At 44.6% G+C, this 23187-nt stretch overlaps 2 pseudogenes; one reads left to right on the top strand and one right to left on the bottom strand.

Annotated features, from left to right (window-relative positions):
* Positions 1-10407: 10407 nt before the first annotated feature.
* LOC134736740 (large ribosomal subunit protein eL43-like) lies at positions 10408-10746 on the bottom strand (annotated as a pseudogene).
* Positions 10747-19727: 8981 nt separating this feature from the next.
* On the top strand, positions 19728-21536 carry LOC129483338 (small ribosomal subunit protein eS6-like; annotated as a pseudogene).
* Positions 21537-23187: the final 1651 nt, after the last annotated feature.

Here is a 23187-nt window from a genome sequence, read left to right as displayed (position 1 = left end):
ATGGGATCTTGGCTTGTTACCCAGACTGGCCTTGAACTCCTGAGCTCAAGAGATGCACCTGCCTTAGCCTCCCAAGGTGTTGGGATTACAGGTGTGAGCCACTGCACCCAGCCTCTTTTTTTTTTTTTTTTTTGAGATGGAGTCTTGCTCTGTTGCCAGGCTGGAGTGCAGTGGCACGATCTTGGCTCACTGCAACCTCCGACTCCCTGGTTCAAGTGATTCTCCTACCTCAGCCTCCCAAGTAGCTGGGATTACAGGCACTCTCACCACCACACCCAGCTAATTTTTGTATTTTTGTAGAGATGGGGTTTTGGCATATTATCCAGACTGGCCTTAAACTCCTGAGCTCGAGAGATTCATCCACCTCGGCCTCCCAAAGTGTTGGGATTACAGGTGTAAGCCCCTGTACCTGGCCTCTTTTTTTTTGAGACAGAGTCTCACTCTGTTGCCAGGCTGGAGTGCAGTGGTGCGATCTCAGCTTGCTGCAACCTCCAACTCCCTGGTTCAAACGATTCTCCTGCCTCAACCTCCCGAGTAGCTGGGATTACAAGCATGCACCACCATGCCCAGCTAATTTTTGTATTTTTAGTAGAGACAGGGTTTCATCATGTTGGCCAGGATGGTCTTGAACTCCCAACCTCAGGTGATCCACCTGCCTCAGCCTCCTAAAGTCCTGGGATTACAGGCGTGTGCTGCCGCACCCGGCCACTCTGCCTCTTATGTAAATTCTTATCCCCAGGTGACAAGAATAAAATCAATATGCCTCAGAAATGTATAATTCTAAGACCTAATTTCATCCACTTGTCATTGGTGCCCACTGGCTACTTGTCTTTTTTGTCCCCATCTATTAGGCGATGCAGGAGACGTAGAGCTGGGGCCTCAGCTCCAGGGGAAGAGGTAGGCGTTGGCACTCTAGGGGCTGGATGTTGGGGGAGGGTTGCTGAAATTCAGAAACAACTTTGAAATTCCCAATCACGAATAGTCTCATGTTCTGAGGATGTTTACACATAGAACATGCCTAATACTGTTTGTTGTCTGTAACAGTTTTATTAGAAGAATGTGTCTGGAGTGGCAGAACCAAGGTAAAGAGGGTCTAAATAATCACTTTGATGGATTAAGACTGGAATGAAGTTTGGCTGAAAAGAAACTTTCTGTATCCATCTAAGTCAAAGTATCTGGTGAGGAGTAAAGAGTACAAGGCAGGCTGGGTGCAGTGGCTCACGCCTGTAATCCCAACACTTTGGGAGGCTGAGGCGGGCGGATCACGAGGTCAAGAGATCGAGACCATCCTGGCTAACGTGGTGAAACCCCGTCTCTACTAAAAACACAAAAAATTAGCCGAGCGTGGTGGGTGGGCGCCTGTAGCCCCAGCTACTCAGGAGGCTGAGGCAGGAGGATGGCGTGAACCCGGGAGGCGAGGCTTGCAGTGAGCCGAGATCGCCCCACTGCACTCCAGCCCGGGTGACAGAGCGAGACTCCGTCTCCAAAAAAAAAAGAGTACAAGGCAATAAAATTCTCTGTGGTAGTCCAGGGTGGACTGTTCACTGCAGGAAGATCTTTGCAAATATCGGGGCGGAGTGTTTTCTGCCACAGATGCATTTTAAAATGGGCACCTGTGGGCAAGGCATTCGCAATGAATTGAAATACGGCACATAACTTACTTGTTGTTTTGTTTGCCCTGAATTTCACTGCTGCTTATTATGGTGCCTTTGTGTGAAGGATAATTTAGAGGAGGTAGGAGACGTAAGGGAAAGGAAAGGAGAAAGGGGTACCAGAATAGGGAGGCAAATGGTTGAGCAGGGCCGTACCTGTTCCTATTTGTTACGAGTTGTGCCTCCCACTTGGGGCTAATTCTCCATTAACATTGTGTTTTCCCGATGAGACTCTCCAGGGTGGCTTAGGATAGCAGCTCTCTCCGAGTCAGCCCATGGATGCTGTTTCAGCTCAGTGGAGGACTTCAGAAGCAAGCTGAAATGGAATTGGTGTACCAGTAGGGGGTAAGAGGGAGAGATTGGAATCATCCTCAAGGATGTCTGAACTTTCCAAATAGGCAGTGGTCTCTGGCCTGGGGTTTGTGGACCCCTGAGGAATATGCATATTTTTGGGGAGACTAAAAAGGTTAAAAACCACTGCTCTAAAGCTTAACTGCCATCTCTAATATATGTGCATAATTATGCTTTGCTAGGATGGGAAGAAAGGACACTAGTGAAAGAAATGTGGACAGGTGTGTCTTCAGGTATATTAACAGGTCCAGAGCATGGAGTCCCAAGCAGAAAATGCACAGATGCCATTGCAAAAGGCAGGAGGCACAGAAATGAATGTGATCCACCAGTAAGTAAAAACAAGACGTATAGGTTTGCTCTATTAGTCAGCCATTCCTGTGCTCTCCTGTCCTCTAAGGTGAGATAGGTCGTGCTGCCGATTCCCTTACGGAAGTAAGTTTTAATGTCCTAGGACTACTGAAACAAAGTACCAGGAACTGGGTGACTTAAAATAACAACTTTATTCTCTCATGGTCCTGGATTTTAAGATGTCCAAAATTAAGGTGTGGGCAGGGCCGTGTTCCATCTGACACCTTTAGAGAAGAGTCCTTCCTGGCTTCTTAGCCAGCATTGCCCCTTGGTTGCCTGCAGTCCTTGGTGTTTCTTGGCTGTAGCAACATGACTCCAATCCCTGTCTCTCCATCCACACATGGCCTTCTGCCCCATATATCTTTGTGTCTTCACGAGGCCTTCTTATAAGGATACTAGTTATTGGATTTAGGGTGCACCCTAATCCACCCTGGCCTCATCTTAACTAATTACATCTGCAAGGATCCTATTTCGAAATAAGGTCACCTGAGGTTCTGGGTTGATACGGTTTGGCTGTGTCCCCATCCCAATCTCATCTTGAATTGTACCCCAGAATTCCCACGTGTTGTGGGAGGGACCCAGTGGGAGGTAATTGAATCATGGAGGTGGTTTCCCCCATACTGTTCTCATGGTAGTGAATTAGTCTCACAAGATCTGGTTTTTTAAGGGGTTTCCCCTTTTGCTTGGCTCTCGTTCTCTCTTCCCTGCCACCGTGTAAGACGTGCCTTTCACCTTACACCATGATTGTGAGGCCTCCCCAGCCACGTGGAACTGTGAGTCCATTAAGCCTCTTTTTCTTTATAAATTACCTAGTCTCAGGTATGTCTTTATCAGCAGCGTGAAAACAGATTAATACATGGGTAGACATGAAGTTTTGTGGGATACTATTCAGCCCAGTACAAGGCATCTTTGTGGACTCTGCTACATTCTGCGGGGTTTAAGGTTGCAATTATGGAATAAAATGGTGGGGAGAACTAGTTACAAAGTGTGGAGAAGACAGGAGATGGGTCTTCAGAAGTATTTGGATAGGTATTAATAGAAGTATAGAAGAACGTTAAAATGTCATTCTCTTAAATGACATGTAAATTGCCTTTGCAGTCAAGATACGAAAAGCTCTAGATTAGGAGTGGGGAACGAGGTCCCTGACCTCTCTGCTATTCCCTTCTTGGTACAGCTCCTTAGTTCTGCATTCCTGATTTAAGAAACTGTGAGCTTCGCCGGCCAGGCGTGGTGGCTCACACCTGTAATCCCAGCACTTTGGGAGGCCGAGGCGGGTGGATCACAAGGTCAGGAGATTGAGACCATCCTGGCTAACATGGTGAAACCCTGTCTCTACTGAAAATACAAAAAAATTAGCCGGGCGTAAGGCCGGGCGCGGTGGCTCACGCTTGTAATCCCAGCACGTTGGGAGGCCGAGGCGGGCGGATCACGAGGTCAGGAGATCGAGACCACGGTGAAACCCCGTCTCTACTAAAAATACAAAAAAATTAGCCGGGCGTGGTGGCGGGCGCCTGTAGTCCCAGCTACTTGGAGAGGCTGAGGCAGGAGAATGGCGTGAACCCGGGAGGCGGAGCTTGCAGTGAGCCAAGATTGCGCCACTGCACTCCAGCCTGGGCGACAGAGTGAGACTCCGTCTCAAAAAAAAAAAAAAAAAAATTAGCTGGGCGTGGTGGCGGGTGCCTGCAGTCCCAGCTGCTGGGGAGGCTGAGGCAGGAGAATGGTGTGAACCCGGGAGGCAGAACTTGCAGTGAGCCAAGATCGTGCCACTGCACTCCAGCCTGGGCGACAGAGCAAGACTCCATCTCAAAAAAAAAAAAAAAGAAAGAAAAGAAACTGTGAGCTTCAAAACAATCTTCTCCCACCCCAATTGTGAACAGATACACCTAACTTTTATGACTTAATAAAGGGAGTATCTTGGAATAGTCATGTGATACCAGCCCAGAGAAAATGTCTTCCTCCTCATCTGAATTATAAAACTGATTTATATAGTATTAATTGCATGCAGTTGCAGTAACAATGGCTTCATGGTACTAGCTAGCCTAGTTTTACTTCCTCTGTACAGAGCTAAGTGAGAGTGAGAATGAGGAAAACACCTTTCTATTTTATGAACGGGTCCTAGGATCCTAGTGAGAGGGTTTCAGTTGGATAGGCTATTTCAGGCTTAACACTGGCCCAGAATTCCAGGGAACCATGAAGCAGTCATCTAAGGGCACTCTGAGGGGATTGTAGTTGCTAAGAGGGGCCTAGACCCAACTAGATCATGATTATTCTTTCTCAGTCTCTCAAAAAATGCAATGAATGTCCCAGAACTTGGCTGGCTCTTTAAGGACATCTTGCTTAACAGACAGAGTGTTTTCCAAGTAGCTTCCTGCCTGCGGAGGCATCCACAAACCTAAATCGGAGACTTTATCTACCCCGGGTCCCTCAAAACCCTGGGAAATAGGACCCGAAAGAACCACAGGCTGTGGTGTTGGTTACAGAAAATGAAAGGATCCAAGTTATCAAAAGCGGGTAACAAAGCAACATCAAGAAACTATGTCCTTAAAACTAAGAGAATATACAAGACATTCTAATCCATATGGTTCTTAGGGTGAAATCTAGCCTCTGGGCAGATAAGAAATCAGGGTGTGAGTCACCCCTCTTTAGCTGGAATGACAAGAGACCATAACTCAAGAGATTGAAGGGTTACCCACACCCGCATTCCTTTTCATGCCTCACCTGTCCCAGGTATGCACTAAAACTACCGCTAAAAATAACTGCAGAAACTTGAAGTCTGGGAAATAGCACTGAACAGTCTCACCTGAAGTGAAGAGCTGATTGGTGCCAAGTGCAAAGGAGACAGGAAGAAAATGGGCTCCTCTGGAGCCATGCAGTCTCTAGGAGGTGGGCCCTGAGGTCTGCTCAGAGTCTTGGAGCTTTTGTCTGCTCATAGCCATCCATCCCCTGATAGCATCCAAACACAAAGGATGTCTCCTGTCACTATCACCCTTCAATCATCTGCCACTGCCATCAAAGAGGCTGGAAGGAGCAGGAGGTACTGGGGAAGGAACAGGTGGGGAAAGTGTAAGTCATCAGACTGTTCATTATTGCTGTGTGACCTTGTGGGAGTTTCTAAACCTCTCTGAACCTCAAGTTTTCTCATTTGTTAATATAGAAAGAAGACCGTCAAGCCTATCTCTGTCACAGGATCTTTTTTTTTTTTTTTTTGAGATAGAGTCTCTCACCCAGGCTGGAGTGCAATGGTGTGATCTCAGCTCACTGCAACCTCCATCTCCTATGTTCAAGCGATTCTCCTGCCTCAGCCTCCCAAGTAGCTGGAATTACAAGCACGTGCCACCATGCTGGGCTAATTTTTGTATTTTTAATAGAGGCAGGGTGCCATGTTGGTCAGGTTGGTCTCAAACTCCCGACCTCAGGTGATCCATCTGCCTCGGCCTCCTAAAGTTCTGGGATTACAGGCGTGAGCCACCACACCTGGCCTGCCTCACAGAATCTCAAACCTAGTTTTAAAAATTCTGTTTCTTTCCTCCTTCCCTTCCAGTGTCCATCATATCCTAGCCACTGTGCCAGATACTAGGAAACCAGTATTGAAGAAAGAGTCAGATGCTAGTTTTGCTGAACTTAGCCTTAGTATTGTATTGTGATTGTGCTTCCTACTGGGCAGGGACCACGCCTAATTCGTGGATATAACTAATATACAGGGCCCATACGCAGTAAATGTTCACTATCTGTCATTTTCTGAAACCTAAGATGTGTCAGGCAGCTTGACCTGTATTGTTTCTAGTTCTTTGAACCATCCCGAACAGTGGATATTATTGTTCCCAATATGAGCTGTGGAGCCAGTTTGCCAAATCGTCCCCTGACTAACTGTGAGACTTTGGACAAGTTGTTCAACCTTCCTGTGTTTCAACCTTCTTATCTGAAGACACAGTTATAGTACAGCATTGTGAAGTTTAAATGAACTATACTGTGGCTCATGATAACAATCAGTAAGTGTTAGTCATAATGATCATTAATTGTGGCTATTAGCATAGATGATAGATAGGTTTCACTATTTCACTTATTCTGTCTTCCATGATTTCTTAAATTCATCCAAGGGTGTTCAGGAATTTTGCAGGGTGAGCTTATCCTGACAAAATGAAATTGAGCACCATAGTTTTATGTTTTTACTAAATCTCCAGAAAATAAATGTGGCCTTTGGACTGCCAGAAGATTCGCGTGAAACCTATCTATTAGCATAGATGAAGACTGGCAGCGTACCCAGATCATACAGCTGGTAAAGGGCTGATTAAAAATTTGAAGCCAAATTGGATTCCAAGCCTCTGCCCTTTACACTAAATACACTGTTATGTGTGTGTGTATGTATATATGTGTAATTCCATATTACTCATTCAATATGTTCCACACAACAAGTAAGTATTATGCAAATGAGCTTTCAGGTTCCAAGCTATTTTCAAATTGGCAACAGGCGGGTAAGAAAATATGACATTCTTGTTTTCACCAGTAGATGGCAGAAGGAAGAAAAGACCACTCCGGAGAGGGAAGGAGTTTTAATTCGGAGTCGAGTGATTCACAGTGGGCTGTGGCTGAGGCACAGGGGCGGATGAGGCAGACTCCTTGTATGACTACAGTGGAGGACAGCCCCACCGGAACGAGGGGTCAGGGGTCAGGGTGGGGAGGAGAACTACCTACAGGTATGTGAAGGGTGTCAGCCTTCAAGAAGATCTGCTAGGTTGACCTAGAGGATGGGAACTGGGAGCCCGGAAGTAAAGGCAAGTTCAGACGGAGTTAGAAAAAAAGGTCGCGTTCCTCTGTCGTCTCTACTGCTGGTCCCCGGCTGTGGGCCCTCTTCGTCAACTTCCAAACACTTGGTTCTTTTCCAAAGCCTGCCCTTCCCTCTGGGGTGTTGATGAAGCCACTTTCCCCGCCCCCTACCCCAGTCTGTAAGCCAGGAATACTATTGCCCCCGCCTATCCCAATGCACGTTGTTTGTGAGCCACCCGCCCCCCTCACTGCTTCCCTCTCTCCTAACTGTGTATCCATCCGGTAGGCTTGGTCCACAGCCCGCGCTCCTGTATCAAATAAGCTTGGTGCTGGGTAACCTGTGAGCTGCTTGTTCGTTCATTTTATCCTAGAGACATGTCCTTCAGCCCAAAGTGATGGGGAGTTGTCCTTCTGGGTCCAAAAGAGTAGCAGCAGCAGTCAAGCATGGTGGTCGTTTACACTGGGCCAACTCTCACTGATGTGATGCTGGCTCTTGTCCTCAGACATTCTTTTGGGGGAGGAGTCCACTGGTAACTCCTGATATCTTAGAAACTCTCTTACCCAAGCTATTAAATCCAGTGCCAACTTAAAACCAACATCCCTGTCGCGATTTCTGGGTGGGTCAAGAGTGGGGACTATCCAAAGGTTTCTTATTTGACATATGTCTATTTGTACATTTGTAATGGTTGTTGGTTTGGTTTTAAATAATTGATTCTTGGACGGGGCATGGTGGCTCATGCCTATAATCCCAGCACTTTGGGAGGTCAAGGTGGGAGGATTGCTTGAGGCCAGGAGTTTGAGACCAGCCTGGGTAACACAGCAGAACCCCATCTCTACAAAAAATAATAAAAAATTAGCTGGGCGTGGCGGAGCCCACCTGTGGTCCTAGCTACTTGGGAGGCTGAGACAAGACAATCACTTGAGTCTTGGAGGATGAGATTGCAGTGAGCTATGATTGTGCTGCTGCGTTCTAGCCTGGGTGACAGGGCGAGACCCTGTCTCTAAAAGGTAAATAGTAAATAAGTGATTCTTTACAATGGGGCTGAGGAGAGCCTCCTGTGTGTTAGGCATTTGCCAGGTGACTGGCATATATTATTTCTTTTACTGGAGGTCATGAGTCATTTCTAGAGGAAACTGCGGATCAGAAAAGCTTGTTTGTCATATTTTAAAACCACAGCCTAGTCATTCCTTTTTTTTTTTTTTTTGAGACAGAGTTTTGCTCTTGTTGCCCAGGCTGGAGTACAATGACGTGATCTTGGCTCACCGCAACTTCCGCCTCCCAGGTTCAAGCGATTCTCCTGCCTCAGCCTCCCGAATAGCTGGGATTACAGGCGTGCACCACCATGTCCGGCTAATTTTGTATTTTTAGTAGAGACGGGGTTTCTCCATGTTGGTCAGGCTGGTCTCAAACTCCTGACCTCAAGCGATCCTCCTGCCTCGGCCTCCCAAAGTGCTGGGATTACAGGCATGAGCCACCATGCCCGGCACAACCTAGTTATTCTTTATTCTGTCTTCCATGATTTCTTAAATTCATCCAAGGGTGTTCAGGAATTTTGCAGGGTGAGCTTATCCTGACAAAATGAAATTGAGCACCATAGTTTTATGTTTTTACTAAATCTCCAGAAAATAAATGTGGCATTTGGACTGCCAGAAGATTCGCGTGAAACCTCACACAAAATCAGCATGTGAAGACAGAGAGGATGTTGGTGATCACCAGAATCTGTTCATTTTTCCTTTGAAGATACTTAAGGGAAGTATGTAAGTATGTGTATGCTTACAGGTTTGTATATGTTTTAGAGTGTGCCCACAAGCTCTTAGCCATTTAAGACAAACACTAAAGACTCCCTCAATTCAAAAAAAAAGTTCTAGTGGAATTTTGTTCATAATATCTGCCTGAGAAAAAATGCCCTGCTTTTCAGTCTTGAAGACTGAAGGCTCCTTTTTGAATAGAGTAGTGGGGGCTGGGTGCAGTGGCTCATGCCTATAATCCCAGCACTTTGGGAGGCCAAGATGGGCAGATCATTTGAGGTCAGAAGTTCGAGACCTGCATGGCCAACATGGTGAAACCCCGTCTCTACTAAAAATACAAAAATTAGCTGGGTGTGGTGGCTCGTGCCTGCTAATCCCACTACTTGGGAGGCTGAGGCAGAAGAATCACTTGAACCCAGGAGGTGGAGGTTGCAGTGAACCGAGACCACGCCGCGGCACTCCAGGCTGGGCAACAGAGTGAGACTCCATCTCAAAAGAGAAGAGTAGTGGGAGTAGTTGGGCGACAGAAGAATGCTTTGGAGAAGGCTGGCTAGCCTAACTCATTTTCCTATTAAATGCCAGTGATGCCCCTAACCAGGCACTAGGGTCTATTGCCAGTGCGGCGTGTGGATAAGTCACACTTTGTACCTCACCTCTTCAGCATCTATGTCTGAGTGAACGCAGAATTATGTGTGATCACCAAGAGCAGCCTTGAAGGGGACGAAAGGGCCCTACAAGGACAAGCCTCTGACTGAGAGGGTTATGTGGGAATGACAGAAGAGCAGCCCACCTGGGCGGGTTGCTGGGAGAGAGAGGAAAGGGGAGAAGAGTGTCATGTTCAGATTTACAGCCTGTCCATAAACTTCATGGTTTTATGGTACTCAGCCATGTAGTCATTTCCTGCCCCTTCTCCTACTGTGTTCTCCAGAGTCCCTGAGTCACTCTTTGGCCAGTGGCCTGCAGCCAGGGCTCATTTCTCTTCCCTATGACCTAGAGAAGTTGTTTCCAAAGTGGGGCACGGGCATCCAGGGACAACATATTACAAGGCAGTCTGTTGGGGTGAGGAAGGCACTAGAAACTTTATCTGTATTTAACCCATCCATTTCTAATTTCTATTTTGTATGTTTTATAGTGTAAAGTTTTGCTGTAAACAATTCATAATAAATACATATGGATATGGCATATTTATATATATTTATTATGTATGTAATTGTTTAACATATGTGCAAGTATGTTAAAGATATTATGTTGAATAGGGATGCATATCAAGAAGGTTTGGCCAGCCTGGCCAACATGGCGAAACCTCATCTCTACTAAAAATACAAAAATTAGCCAGGCATGTTGGTGGGCACCTGTAATGCTAGCCACTCCGGAGGCTGAGGCTCGAGAATCACTTTAACCCAGGAGGTGGAGGTTGCAGTGAGCCAAGATGGCGCCACTGCAGTCCAGGCTGGGCAATAGAGCAAGACTCAGTCTCAAAGGAAAAAAGAAAGTAAGTTTAGGACTATAGCCCTAGGGAATTATGCTGATAATAGTCCTTTTTTATTATTACGTAAGTTAACCCGTTTATTAAAGGCTAGTGATGTCTCCAATGGTGGAGAAACATCTGGTCTTTCAATTCCTTCAGTCTTCTGACTGTAGACTTTGCTGTGACAGCAGAAGTGGTATTGTAGGTTCAGCCACCACCAGCTACTGTCTTCATGCAGGAACCACAGTGCCAGACCCCCATATCTCTTCTTTTCATCTTGGTTTTGTCACAGAAAGAGCAAGTGTACTTGGCGTGCTAGCTGGTTTCAATTTTCTTCACTATTTTCTGGAAGGAGGCACCATAGCGGATCCTGTATTTACTGACAATTCCAACTTTACTGGTGCATTTAGCCATGTCAGCGCAAAGGTTTGAGCCCGCAATAGTCTTTAAAAGCATTATTTTATGTTTCATGATGAAATTAACTTTTTTTTTTTTTTTTTTTGAGATGTAGTCTTGCTCTATCCCTCGGCTGGAGTGCAGTGGTGTGATCTCAGCTCAATGCAATCTCTGCCTCCCGGGTTCAAGCGATTCCCCTGCCTCAGCCTCCTGACTTTTTTTGTTTTGTTTTGTTTTTGTTTTGAGACAGAGTCTTACTCTGTCACCAGGTTGGTGTGTAGTGGCGCGATCTTGGCTCACTGTAACCTCCACCTCCTGGGTTCAAGCAATTCTTCTGCCTCAGCCTCCTGAGTAGCTGGAATTACAGGTGTGTGCCACCACGCCCAGCTAATTTTTGTAGTTTTAGTAGAGACGGGCTTTCACCATGTTGGCCAGGATGGTCTTGATCTCTTGACCTCATGATTCATCCACCTTGGCCTCCCAAAGTGCTGGGATTACAGGTGTGAGCCACCAAGCCCATCCTTTTTTTTTTTTTTTTTTTTTTGAGGTGAAGTCTCACCGTGTTGCCCAGGCTGGAGTGCAATGGTTCAATCTTGGCTCACTGCAACCTCCATCTCCCACGTTTGAACTGAGTGGGGCCTGCAAATTCTGGTTTCAAACCAGGATGATTCTCCAGTTCCTTGAGAGTTTATAGGTGTGTGAGCTATTTTCACTGTTTCCAGAGTCTAATAGAAACCTTCTATTTACCCCAAATAAACCTGCACAGGCCAACTTTAAGGTCAAGTGTTTTGCATTCGTTAGAAATGTTAGGAACTTGGAGTGGTCCTCTCATGCTGATCAGAATGTGTGCTTACGGCCTGAGTGTGGAGTGGGCAAGTGCTGCTTTGAGGCCTGACCTGGGTCCCAACCCCCTTCTATTGTGAGGGAGTTCTGCGGGAGGAAAAGTGGGGGACAGCACCGAGTTTAGACCTGGGCAAGTGAGACCCTTCCCCGGGCCTGCTCCTCAGGAGTCCCTGCACTTTGGAGTGTGTTTCTCAAAATGTTCCAGCTTTCCCTTCTGTGCTTGGGATATGCCAGGGCCAGCAGGTAAGAGAGTTCCAGTTGCTCCCAGGCTTTCCATCATTTGGTATTGTCAGGCTTTTTGATTTTAGCTATTCTTCACTGTGGATATTTTTTCCCATGGGAAATCTCTCTCTCTCCCTCTGTGTCTCTCTCTCTTACCCTTCTCTGTCTCTCTCTTTCCTTCTCTCTTGCTGACCTTCTCTCTCTCTCTCCTTGTCTCCTCCCCACAACACATTTACTGAGGTATCAAAAACATGGCCGGGTGTGGTGGCTCATACCTGTAATCCCAGCACTTTGGGAAGCTGAGGCAGGCGGATCACTTGAGGCCAGGAGTTCGAGACTAGCCTGGACAACATAGCAAGACCCTGTCTCAAAAAAAAAACCCATACACATATTTGATTTGATAGGTTTTGACATATGTTTACATCCATGAAGCTGTGACCACAATGAAGATAATGAACACATCCATCATCCCCAAAGTTTCCTCGTGCTCCTTGTCATCCCACCCTCCTGCCTTTCCTTGCTTCCTCCTCCCTGCCGGACACTAGGAAACCACTGATATGCTTTCTGTCAATATACAAAGTAGTTTGCATTTTTAGAGTTTTGTATAAATGGAATCATTTCGTTTTTGTTTTTTAAGACAGGGTTTTACTCCTGATGCCAAGGCTGAGGTGCAATGGCGTGATCTCGGCTCGCTGCAACCTCTGCCTCCCAGGCTTAAGCAATTTTTCTGCCTCAGCCTCCCAAGCATCTGGGACTACAGATGCATGCCACAGCACCTGGCTAAATACAGTGTATTCTTTTTAAAATCTGACCTCTTTCACTTGGGATAATTATTTAGAGTTTCATCCATGTTATGTGTTTCAATAGTTCATTCCTCTTTATTGCTCAGTAGTATTCCATTATATGGATATATCATACTTTGTACTTTTTTTTTTGGTAATGTCTTTGGCAAGATTTGATATCAGGGTTATGCTGGCCTCATAAAATGAATTAAGAAGTGTTTCCTCGGCCGGGTGCAGTGGCTCACGTCTATAATCCCAGCACTTTGGGAGGCTGAGGCAGGCGGATCACCTGAGGTCAGGAGTTTGAGACCAGCCTGACCAAGATGGAGAAACCCTGTCTCTACTAAAAATACAAAATTAGCCAGGCATGGTGGCTCATGCCTATAGTCCCAGCTACTCAGGAGGTTGACGCAGGAGAATCATTTGAACCCGGGAGGCGGAGGTTGTGGTGAGCCAAGATAGTGCCATTGCACTCCAACCTGGGCACTAAGAGTGAAACTGCGTCTCAAAAAAAAAAAAAAAAAAAAAAAAGTTTCCTCATTCTCTACTTCCTTTTTTTTTTTTTGAGACAGAGTTTCACTCTTTTGCCCAGGCTGGAGTAAAGTGATGTGATCTCGGCTTACTGCAACCTCCACCCTTCAGGTTCAAGTGATTCTCCTGCCTCAGCCTCCTGAGTAGCTGGGATTACAGGCTCTCACCACCATGCCCGGCTAATTTTTGTATTTTTAGTAGAGACAGGGTTTCACCATTTTGGCCAAGCTAGTCTCGAACTCCTGACCTCAGGTGATCCACCCGCCTCAGCCTCCCAAAGTGCTAAGATTAAAGGCATGAGCCAACGCGCCCGGCCTTTCCTTTTTTTTAAGACAGAGTCTTGCTCTATCGCCCAGGCTGGAGTGCAGTGGCAAGATCACAGTTCACTGCAGCCTCTACTTCCCCAGGCTCAAGTTATCCTCCTACCTCAGATTCCCAAGTTGCTGGGACCACAGGTGTGCACCACCATACTTGGCTAATTTTTGCATTTTTTAAAGAGATGGGGTTTTACCATGTTGTCCGGGCTGGTCTTGAACTCCTGGGCTCAAGTGATCCTCCTGCCTTGGCTTCCCAAAGTGTAAGGATTACAGGCATGAGCCACCGCACCCAGCCCATTCTCTATTTTCTGAAAGGTTTGTGTAAAAATTTTTTTATAAACAAAGTATTTTTCATTCTGAATTATACAAAATCAAAACTCCAAACAAGTACTGTTTATAAGATCCACTGTTAATATTTTTAAATAATATGATTACATACTAGCTTTCTTTAAATCTGAGTTCACTCAAATTTGATGGTTTTTTTTTTCTTTGAGATGGAGTTTCGCTCTTGTTGCACAGGCTGGAGTGCAATGGCATGTTCTTAGCTCACTGCAACTTCTGCCTCCCAGGTACAAGTGATTCACCTGTCTCAGCCTCCCAAGTAGCTCGGATTACAGGCATGCACCACCGTGCCCGGCTAATTTTTTTGTATTTAGTAGAGACGGGGTTTCATCATGTTAGTCAGGGTGGTCGCGAACTCCTGACCTCAGGTGACTCACCTGCCTCAGCCTCCCAAAGTGCTGGGATAACAGGCATGTGCCACCATGCCCAGCCTTGTTTTATCTTTACTAACTATAGTTACCAAGTTGTAAAAATGGACAATTACAACCACATTCTTGGCAGAATTTTGATGTCTGATAATACCTGGATATTGGACAGCATCCAATTAAAACATCAGTATAGCTTTCATGCATTAAATAAAGTATTTTACTCAAGTTCCCAAAACAAACTTGAGTATGTTGGGTTTGAATGGAAGCAAAAGGCCAAGTTAAAATATGAAAGCAGATAGTTTTTATTTGGTGGGAGCTGAAATGAATATTTGTGTTCTAATCAGACGTCTGTGCCATGTGGCATTTTCCAATTTTTTTTTTAAATTTTTTTTCTTGAGACGGAGTCTCGCTCTGTCGCCCAGGCTGGAGTGCAGTGGTGCAATCTCGGCTCGCTCCAAGTTCCGCCTCCCAGGTTCACGCCATTCTCCTGCCTCAGCTTCCTAAGTAGCTGGGACTACAGGCGCCCGCCACCAGGCCCGGCTAATTTTTTTTGTATTTTTAGTAGAGACGGGGTTTCGCCGTGTTAGCCAGGATGGTCTTGATCTCCTGACCTCGTGATCCGCCCACCTCGGCCTCCCAAAGTGCTGGGATTACAGGTGTGAGCCACCACGCCCGGCCTGGCATTTTCCAAATTTTTAAGAGTCTACCAGTCTGAACACTTCACTGCTTTTACCACCTTTGCTTTTCTCTTCTCCTTTCTTTCCTCTCATTTTGCCTTCAGACTTTTTCTTTTCTTTTTTTTTTTTTTTTTTTTGAGACAGAGTCTCGCTCTATCACCCAGGCTGGAGTGCAGTGGCGCTATCTTGGCTCACTGCAACCTCCGCCTCTTGGGGTTCAAATGAATCTCATATCTCAGCCACCTGAGTAGCTGGGACTATAGGCTTGCACCACCACACCTGGCTAATTTTTATATTTTTAGTAGAGACAGGGTTTCGCCATGTTGGCCAGGCTGGTCTCGAATTCCTGGCCTCAAGTGATCTGCCTGCCTTGGCCTCCTAAAGTGCTGAGACTCTAGGCATGAGCCACCACCCCCGGCCTCAGCCTTTTTCTTTACCTCTACCCTTCCATACTGGGTACTGCCCATACTGGTCTAGCAAACCTTTTTTTCCTCTTAATATCAGCCTCCATTTTTGTGTCATCTTTTTCATCTTTCACCACACATGCATTTCCTCTTGGCAGTGTCTGGAATCACCACAGTTGCTGTCTCTTGAACATCTTTCCTTAAAACACCGCTGTCTACTTTGAGAATACTTTCAAGTCAGCTGAGCACCTTTGGGGCATTCTTTTATCTTTTTTCAGCAGGCGCTTTTCTTTTCCACCCACTCTGACACAGCACATGATCACGCTGACCACAGTTTGGTTTGTGTAAAATTGCTGTTATTTCTTCCTTAAATGTTGGATAGAATGGAACGGTGAAGCCATTTGGATTTGGGATTTTAATTATTAAATCATTTTTCTTCTTTTTTTCTTTTTTTTTTTTCCAGACAGGATCTTGCTTCATCACCCAGGCTGGAGTGCAGTGGCACACTCACAGCTCACTGCAGCTTCAACCTCCTGGGTTCCCTCCTGGGAGCGATCCTCCCACTTCAGTCTCCAGAGTAGCTGGGACTACAGGTGCGTCCCACCACACCTGGATAATTTTTGAAATTTTTGTAGAGTCGGGGTCTTGCTAGGTTGCTTAGGCTGGTCTCGAACTCCTGGCTTCAAGTGATTCTCCTGCCTTCGCCTCCTAAAGCGCTAAGATTACAGGTATGAGCCGGCATACCTGGCCTGTATCCTGCACATACTGATACACTGTGTTTTCATTATCATTTAGATTGAAATATTTTCTATTGTCTTTTGTGAGTTCTTTTTCGATTCAAGGTTATTTTGAAGAGTGTTGCTTAATTTCAGAATATTTGAAGATCTTAAAGACATTTTACTTAATTACATAACTTGGGCTGGGCATGGCGGCTCACACCTGTAATACCAGCACGTTGGGAGGCAGAGGCAGGCAGATCACTTGAGGCCAGGAGTTCGAGACCAGCCTGGCCAACATGATAAAACCCCGTCTCTACTATAAATACAAAAATTAGCAAGGTGTGATGGCACGCATCTGTAATCCCAGGTTCTCAGAAGGCTGAGGCATGAGAATCTTTTGAACCCAGGAGGTAGAGGTTGCAGTGAGCTGAGATAGTGCCACTGTACTCCAGCCTGGGCGACAAAGCAAGGCTCTGTCTCAAAAAAAAAAAAAAAAAAAGAAAAAAGAAAAACCATGACCTGAATGAATTTGATCCTTTGCCATTTTTTGAGGCTTGTTTTATGGACTAGCATATAGCGCATCTCAGTGTATATTCCATGAGCACTTCAAAAGAATGTGTACTCTGCAATTTTTGAGTATGATGTTCTGTAGTCAATTAAGTCAAACTAATTGGTAATGCTATCAAATTTTCTATGATGTCACTTTTTTCCCTAGCTTATTCTAACAGTTACTAAGAGGGGCTATTAAAATCTCCATATGTTTGTGGATTCATTTCTTTCTTTTTAGTCCGTTAATTTTTGCTTTACCTATTTTAAAGCTCTCTTATTAAATGTATACAGATTTAGGATTTTTATGTCTTAACTAATTAAATGTTTTAGTATTAAGAAATATTCTTTATCTCTGGAATACTCTTTGCTTGAAAGGTATTTTATCTGGGCTGGGCGCGGTGGCTCACGCCTGTAATCCCAGCACTTTGGGAGGCCAAGGCGGGTGGATCAGGAGGTCAGGAGTTTGAGATCAGCCTGGCCAACATGGTGAAACCCTGTCTCTACTAAAAATACAAAAATTAGCTGAACGCGGTGGCAGGGGCCTGTAATCCCAGCTGCTCTGGATGCTGAGGCAGGATAATTGCTTGAACCTGGCAGGGAGAGGTTGCAGGGAGGCAGAGGTTGCAGTGAGCCGAGATCGCACCCCTGCACTTCAGCCTCAGTGACAGAGCAAGACTGTCTCAAAAAAAAAAAAAAAAAAGAAAGAAAGATGCTTTATTTGATAGCTACAAACAAGCCAAACATTGCTTTTTTTTTTTTTTTTTTTTTTTTTTAGAGGGAGTCTTGCTCTGTCATCCAGGCTGGAGTGCAGTGGTGCAATCTTGTCTTGCTACAACCACTGCCTCCCAGGTTCAAGTGATCTTCCTGCCTCAGCCTCCCAAGTAGTTGAGATTATAATGTGTACCACCACACCTGGCTAATTTTTGTATTTTTAATAGAGACAGAGTTTCACCACGTTGGCCAGGCTGGTCTCAGACTCCTAACCTCAAGTGACCTGTGCGCCTTGGCCTCCCAAAGTGCTTGGATTACAGGCGCGAGCCACTGTGCCCAACCCAAATATTGTTTTCTTAAGTTTAGTGTTTGTACAGTATATACTTTTTTACTATTTTACTTTCAACTTGCTTGCGTCTTTATATTTCTAAGATGTTTCTTGTAAACAAAGTAACCTGAGACTTTTGTTCTCTGTTTTCTAATTGGAGGGGCTAGTCTATTAGCAATTTTTTTTTTTTTTTTTTGAGACAGGGTCTCACTCTGTCACCCAGGCTGGAGGGTAGTGGCACCATCATGCCTCACTGAAACCTCGACCTCCTGGGCTCAAGCAATCCTTCCACCTCAGCCTCCTGAGTATCTGGGACCATAAGTATGCACCATCATGCCTGGTGAATCTTCAAACTTTTTTTGTAGAGATGGGGTCCCACTTTATTGCCCAGGCTTGTCTCATTTGTATTTAACATGATTTTTTGGTATTTTTGGGTTTACTTTTAACAAATAAAAAACCCATAACATTTTTTTCTACTTGTTCCATCTGTTGTTTGTTTCTCTGTGATATAGCTTGGGTCTGTGTCCCTGCCCAAATCTCATGTCAAATTGTAATCTCTAGTGTTGGAGGTGGGGCCTGGTGGGAGGTGACTGGATGGTGGGAGTGGATTTCCCCTTTGGTGCTGTCCTCATGATAGTGAGTTAGTTCTCGTGAGATCTGATTGTTTAAAAGTATGTGGCACCGGCCAGGCATGGTGGCTCACCCCTGTAATCCCAGCACTTTGGGAGGCCGAGATGGGTGGATCTCCTGAGGTCAGGAGTTCAAGACCAGCCTGGCCAACATGGTAAAACCCCGTCTCTACTAAAAATACAAAAATTAGCTGGGCGTGGTGGCAGGTGCCTGTAATCCCAGCTACTTGAGAGGCTGAGGCAGGAGAATCGCTTGAGCCCGGGAGGTGGAGGTTGCAGTGAGCCGAGATTGCACCACTGCACTCCAGCCTGGGCAACAGAGCAAGACTCTGTCTCAAAAAAGAAAAAAGAAAAAAGAAAAAAAAAAAAGTGTGTGGCACCCACCCCTCTGTCCTACCCCTCTGTCCTTAGTCCTGCTTCTGCCACGTAAGATGCCTGCTCCGGCTTTGCCTTCCTCCATGAGTAAAAGAGTCCTGAGGCCCCCCCAGAATCAGATGCCGCCATGCTTCCTGTATAGCCTGCAGAACTGTGAGCCAGTTAAACCTCTTTTCTTTGTAAATGACCCAGTCTCAGGTATTTCTTTACAGTAATGCAAGAATGGACTAATACACTCTGTTTGTCTTTTCCTGCCGACTTTTCAATAAATTGAGTATTTTTAAATATACCATTGACTTTTTAGCTAAACATCTTTTATTTTTAGTAGTTGTTCTTGAGATTACAAATATCTTTAACAGTCTACCTTCAAATTATTCTCCTTTTGTGATTCTAACACTAACTCTGTTTACCCACTTCCAATTCTTTTTACCCATTTCCAATTCTTTGAGCTCTTGTTGTCCTACATTTTACTTCTAAATGTTATATACTTTGAAATATATTGTTATTGTATTGGCAGCCAATTGTCTTTTTAAAATGTATAGATAAGCCAGGAGCGGTGATCATGCCTGTAATCGCAGCTACTTAGGAGGTTGAGGTGGGAGGATTGCTTCAGGTTAGGAGTTTGAGACCAGCCTGGGAAACAGAGTGAGACCCTCTCTCTAAAAAATAGAAAAATAAAAAAATTAACCAAGGATGGTGGCATGTGCGTGTGGTCTTAGCTACTTGGGAGGCTGAGGCAGAAGAATTGCTTGAGCCCAGGAGTCAAGCCTGTGATGAGCTATGATCATGCCACTGCACTCCAGCCTGGGCAACAGAGTGAGATCATGTGACTAAAAAGAAAAAAAAAGTATACCTCTCTTTTCTATTTAGACTCATATTTATGCTCTCTGGGTCTCTTATGGTTTCTGACAGATCTGTGCTTCCATTGACATTACTTCTGTTAATAATTTCTGGTAGAGCGGGTTTTCTGGAAATGAATTTCTCCGTTTTTCTGAAAATATTCTTATTTACCTTTAGGTTGAAATATAAATAGATGCAGCCAGGCGCGGTGACTCACACCTGTAATCCCAGCACTTTGGGAGGCTGAGGTGGGCAGATCATAAGATCAGGAGATAGAGACCATCCTGGCTAACATGGTGAAACCCCATATCTACTAAAAACACAAAAAATTAGCCGGGCGTGGTGGCACGTGCTTGTTATTTAAGAAAGCTTTTCTATTTTTGGGGGGGGTGTGGGGTGTACTGGTCTGTTCTCATGCTGCTAATAAAAGACATACCTGAGACTGGATAATTTATAAAGAAAAAGAGGTTTAGCTGGGCTCAGTGGCTCACCCCTGTAATCCCAGCACTTTTGGAGGCCGAAGTGGGCGGATCACGAGGTCAGGAGATCGAGACCATGCTGGCTAACATGGTGCAACCCCATCTCTACTAAAGAAAACAAACAAGAAGAAAAGAGGTTTAATGGACTCACAGTTCCACATAGCTGGAGAGGACTTACAATCATGGTGGAAGGCAAAGGAGGAGCAAGGCATGTCTTACATGGTGGCAAGCAAGAGAGAAGTAGAGGGGAACTCCCTTTAGAAAGCCATCAAGTCTTGGAGGCATTCAGCTGCTTCAAGATGAAGCTGAACATCTCCTTCCCGGTCACTGGCTGCCAGAAACTCATTGAAGTGGACAATGAATGCAAACTTCGTACTTTTTATGAGAAGCTTATGGCCACAGAAGTTGCTGCTGACACTCTGGGTGAACAATGGAAAGGTTATGTGGTCCGAATCCGTGGTGGGAACAACAAATAAGGTTTCCCCATGAAGCAGGGTGTCTTGACCCATGGCCATGTCCGCCTGCTACTGAGTGAGGTGCATTCATGTTACAGACCAAGGAGAACTGGAGAAAGAAAGAAAATCAGTTCATGGTTGCATAGTGGATGCCAATCTGAGCGTTCTCAACTTGGTTATTGTTAAAAAAAAAAAAAAAAAAAGGAAAGAAGGATATTCCTGGACTGACTGATACTATGGTGCCTCGTCGCCTGGGGCCCAAAAGATCTAGCAGAATCCGCAAACTTTCCAGTCTCTCTGAAGAAGATGATGTCCGCCAGTATGTTGTAAGAAAGCCCTCAAACAAAGGAGGTAAGAAACCTAGGACCAAAGCACCCAAGATTCAGCGTCTTGTTGCTCCACATTTCCTGCAGCACAATGGGCAGCATATTGTTCTGAAGAAGCCATGTACTAAGAAAAATAAGGAAGAGGCTGCAGAATATGCTAAACTTTTAGGCAAGAGAATGAAGGAGGCTAAAGAGAAGCACCAGGAACAAATTGTGAAGAGACACAGACTTTCCTCTCTGTGAGCTTCTACTTCTAAGTCTGAATCGAGTCAGAAATAAGATTTTTTGAGTAACAAGTAAATAAGATCAGACTCAAAAAAAGGAGAAAAGAATAGAAAAGAAAGCCATCAGGTCTCCTGAGGCTTTGTCACAAGAACAGCATGGGAAAGACCCACCCCCATGATTCAATTACCTCCCACCAGGTCCCTCCCACAACATGTAGGAATTATGAGAGCTACAATTCAAGATGAGATTTGGGTGGGGACACAGCCAAACCATATGAGGGGGTGGGGAAGCTTTTCTATTGTCTTCTGGCCTCTACTATTTCTGATGAGAAATTAGCCATCATTCATAATTTTTTCTTTGGCTGCTTTTAATAATTTATTTTTATCTTTGATTTTCAACACTTTGACTGTGATGTACCTGAGGTTGTTTTTCTTTGCATTTATTCTGCTTGGAGTTCACTGAGCTGATGCAATCTGTGACTTGATTTCTTTTATTAGTTTTAGAAAATTCTTGTCTATTATCTCTCCAAAGATTTTTCTGTCTCACTCTATCTTTCTTTTCCTTATGGGACTTCAATTACAAATATGGTAAAACATTTGCTATCATCCTAAGGATCGTAGGTGCTCTGTTTTATCCCCCCAACATTTTTCTATTTGTGTTTTAGTTGGATTACAGTCACGTGCTGTATAATGGCAGTTTAGCCAACAACAGACCACATATGTGATGTTGGCCCCATAAGATTATAATAAAGCTGAAAAATTCCTATCACCTAGTAATGTAGCCATCATAAAGTTGTAGTGCAACACGTTTCTTCTGTGTTTGTAGTGATGCTGGTGTAAACAAACCTACTGTGCTGCCAGTTGTATAAAAGTATAGCACACTCAATAAGGTATAGTATATAATACTTGATAATGATAAAAAAATGACTATGTTACTGGTTTATGTATTTAGTATACATACTTTTATCATTATTGGAGTGTACTTCACATATATATAACATTACATTATATATATATATATATATGTATGTATAAAGTTGACTGTAAAACAACCTCAAGCAGAAACATAAATAACAAATTTTTAAAATAGAAAAAAGCAGCTGGGCATGGTGGCTCATGCCTGTAATCCCAGCACTTTAGGAGGATGAGGCAGGTGGATCATCTGAGGTCAGGAGTTTGAGACCAGCCTGGCCAACATGGCGAAACCCCATCTCCACTAAAAATACAAAAAATTAGCCAGGCATGGTGGTGCACACCTGTAGACCCAGCTACTCAGGAGGCTGAGGCAGAATCGCTTGACTCTGGGAGGCAAAGGTTGCAATGAGCTGAGATCACGCCATTGTACTCCAGCCTGAGTGACAGAGTGAGACTCAGTCTCAAAAAAAAAAAAAAAAAAGGAAAAAGCCTAAAGAATAAGGATATACAGAAGGAAATATTTTGTACAGCTGTACAATGTGTGCTTGAAGTTGTGTTATTAAAAGAGTCAAAAAGCTAAAAGATGAAAAAGTTTATAAAGTTAAAAAGTTACAGTAAGCTAAGGTTAATTTATTATTGAAGAAAGAAAAATTTTAAAAATAAATTTAGTGGCTGGGCGCAGTGGTTCACACCTGTAATCCCAGCACTTTGGGAGGCCGAGGTGGGTGGACCACCTGGGGTTGGGAGTTCGAGACCAGCCTGACCAACATGGAGAAGCCCCATCTCTACTAAAAATACAAAATTAGCTGGACATGGTGACATATGCCTGTAATCCCAGCTACTTGGGAGTCTGAGGTAGGAGAATCGCTTGAACCCAGGAGGTGGAGGTTGCGGTGAGCCGAGATCGTGCCATTGCACTCCAGCCTGGGCAACAAGAGCGAAATTCCATCTCAAAAATAAACAAATAAATAAAATAAATTTAGAGTAGCCTAAGTGTCCACTGTTTATAAAGTCCACAGTAGTGTGCAGTGATGTCCTAGGCCTCCACATTCACTCACCACTCACTCGCTCACTCACCCAGAGCAACTTCCAGTCCTGTAAGCTCCATTTATGGTAAGTGCCCTATATAGGTGTACCATATTTTATCTTTTATGGTGTATTTTTATTGTGACTTTCCTATGTTTAGATTTGTTTAGATACATAAATATTTACCGTTGGGTTACAATTGCCTGCTGTATTCAGTACAGTAACATGCTGTGCACGTTGATAGCCTAGGAGCAATAGGCTATTCCAAGCAACCTAGGTTGTAGTAGGCTATGTGGTATGTGTGAATATACTCTATGATGTTCACACAATGACAAAATTGCCTAACGATGCATTTCTCAGAATGTATTCCCATTGTTAAGCAAAGCGTGACATATTC

This window comes from Symphalangus syndactylus, chromosome 5 (genome assembly GCF_028878055.3).
Source record: "Symphalangus syndactylus isolate Jambi chromosome 5, NHGRI_mSymSyn1-v2.1_pri, whole genome shotgun sequence".
Taxonomy (NCBI): domain Eukaryota; kingdom Metazoa; phylum Chordata; class Mammalia; order Primates; family Hylobatidae; genus Symphalangus; species Symphalangus syndactylus.
The sequence above is the reverse complement of the archived record's forward strand: the minus strand, read 5'-3'. Positions and strand labels throughout refer to the sequence as shown.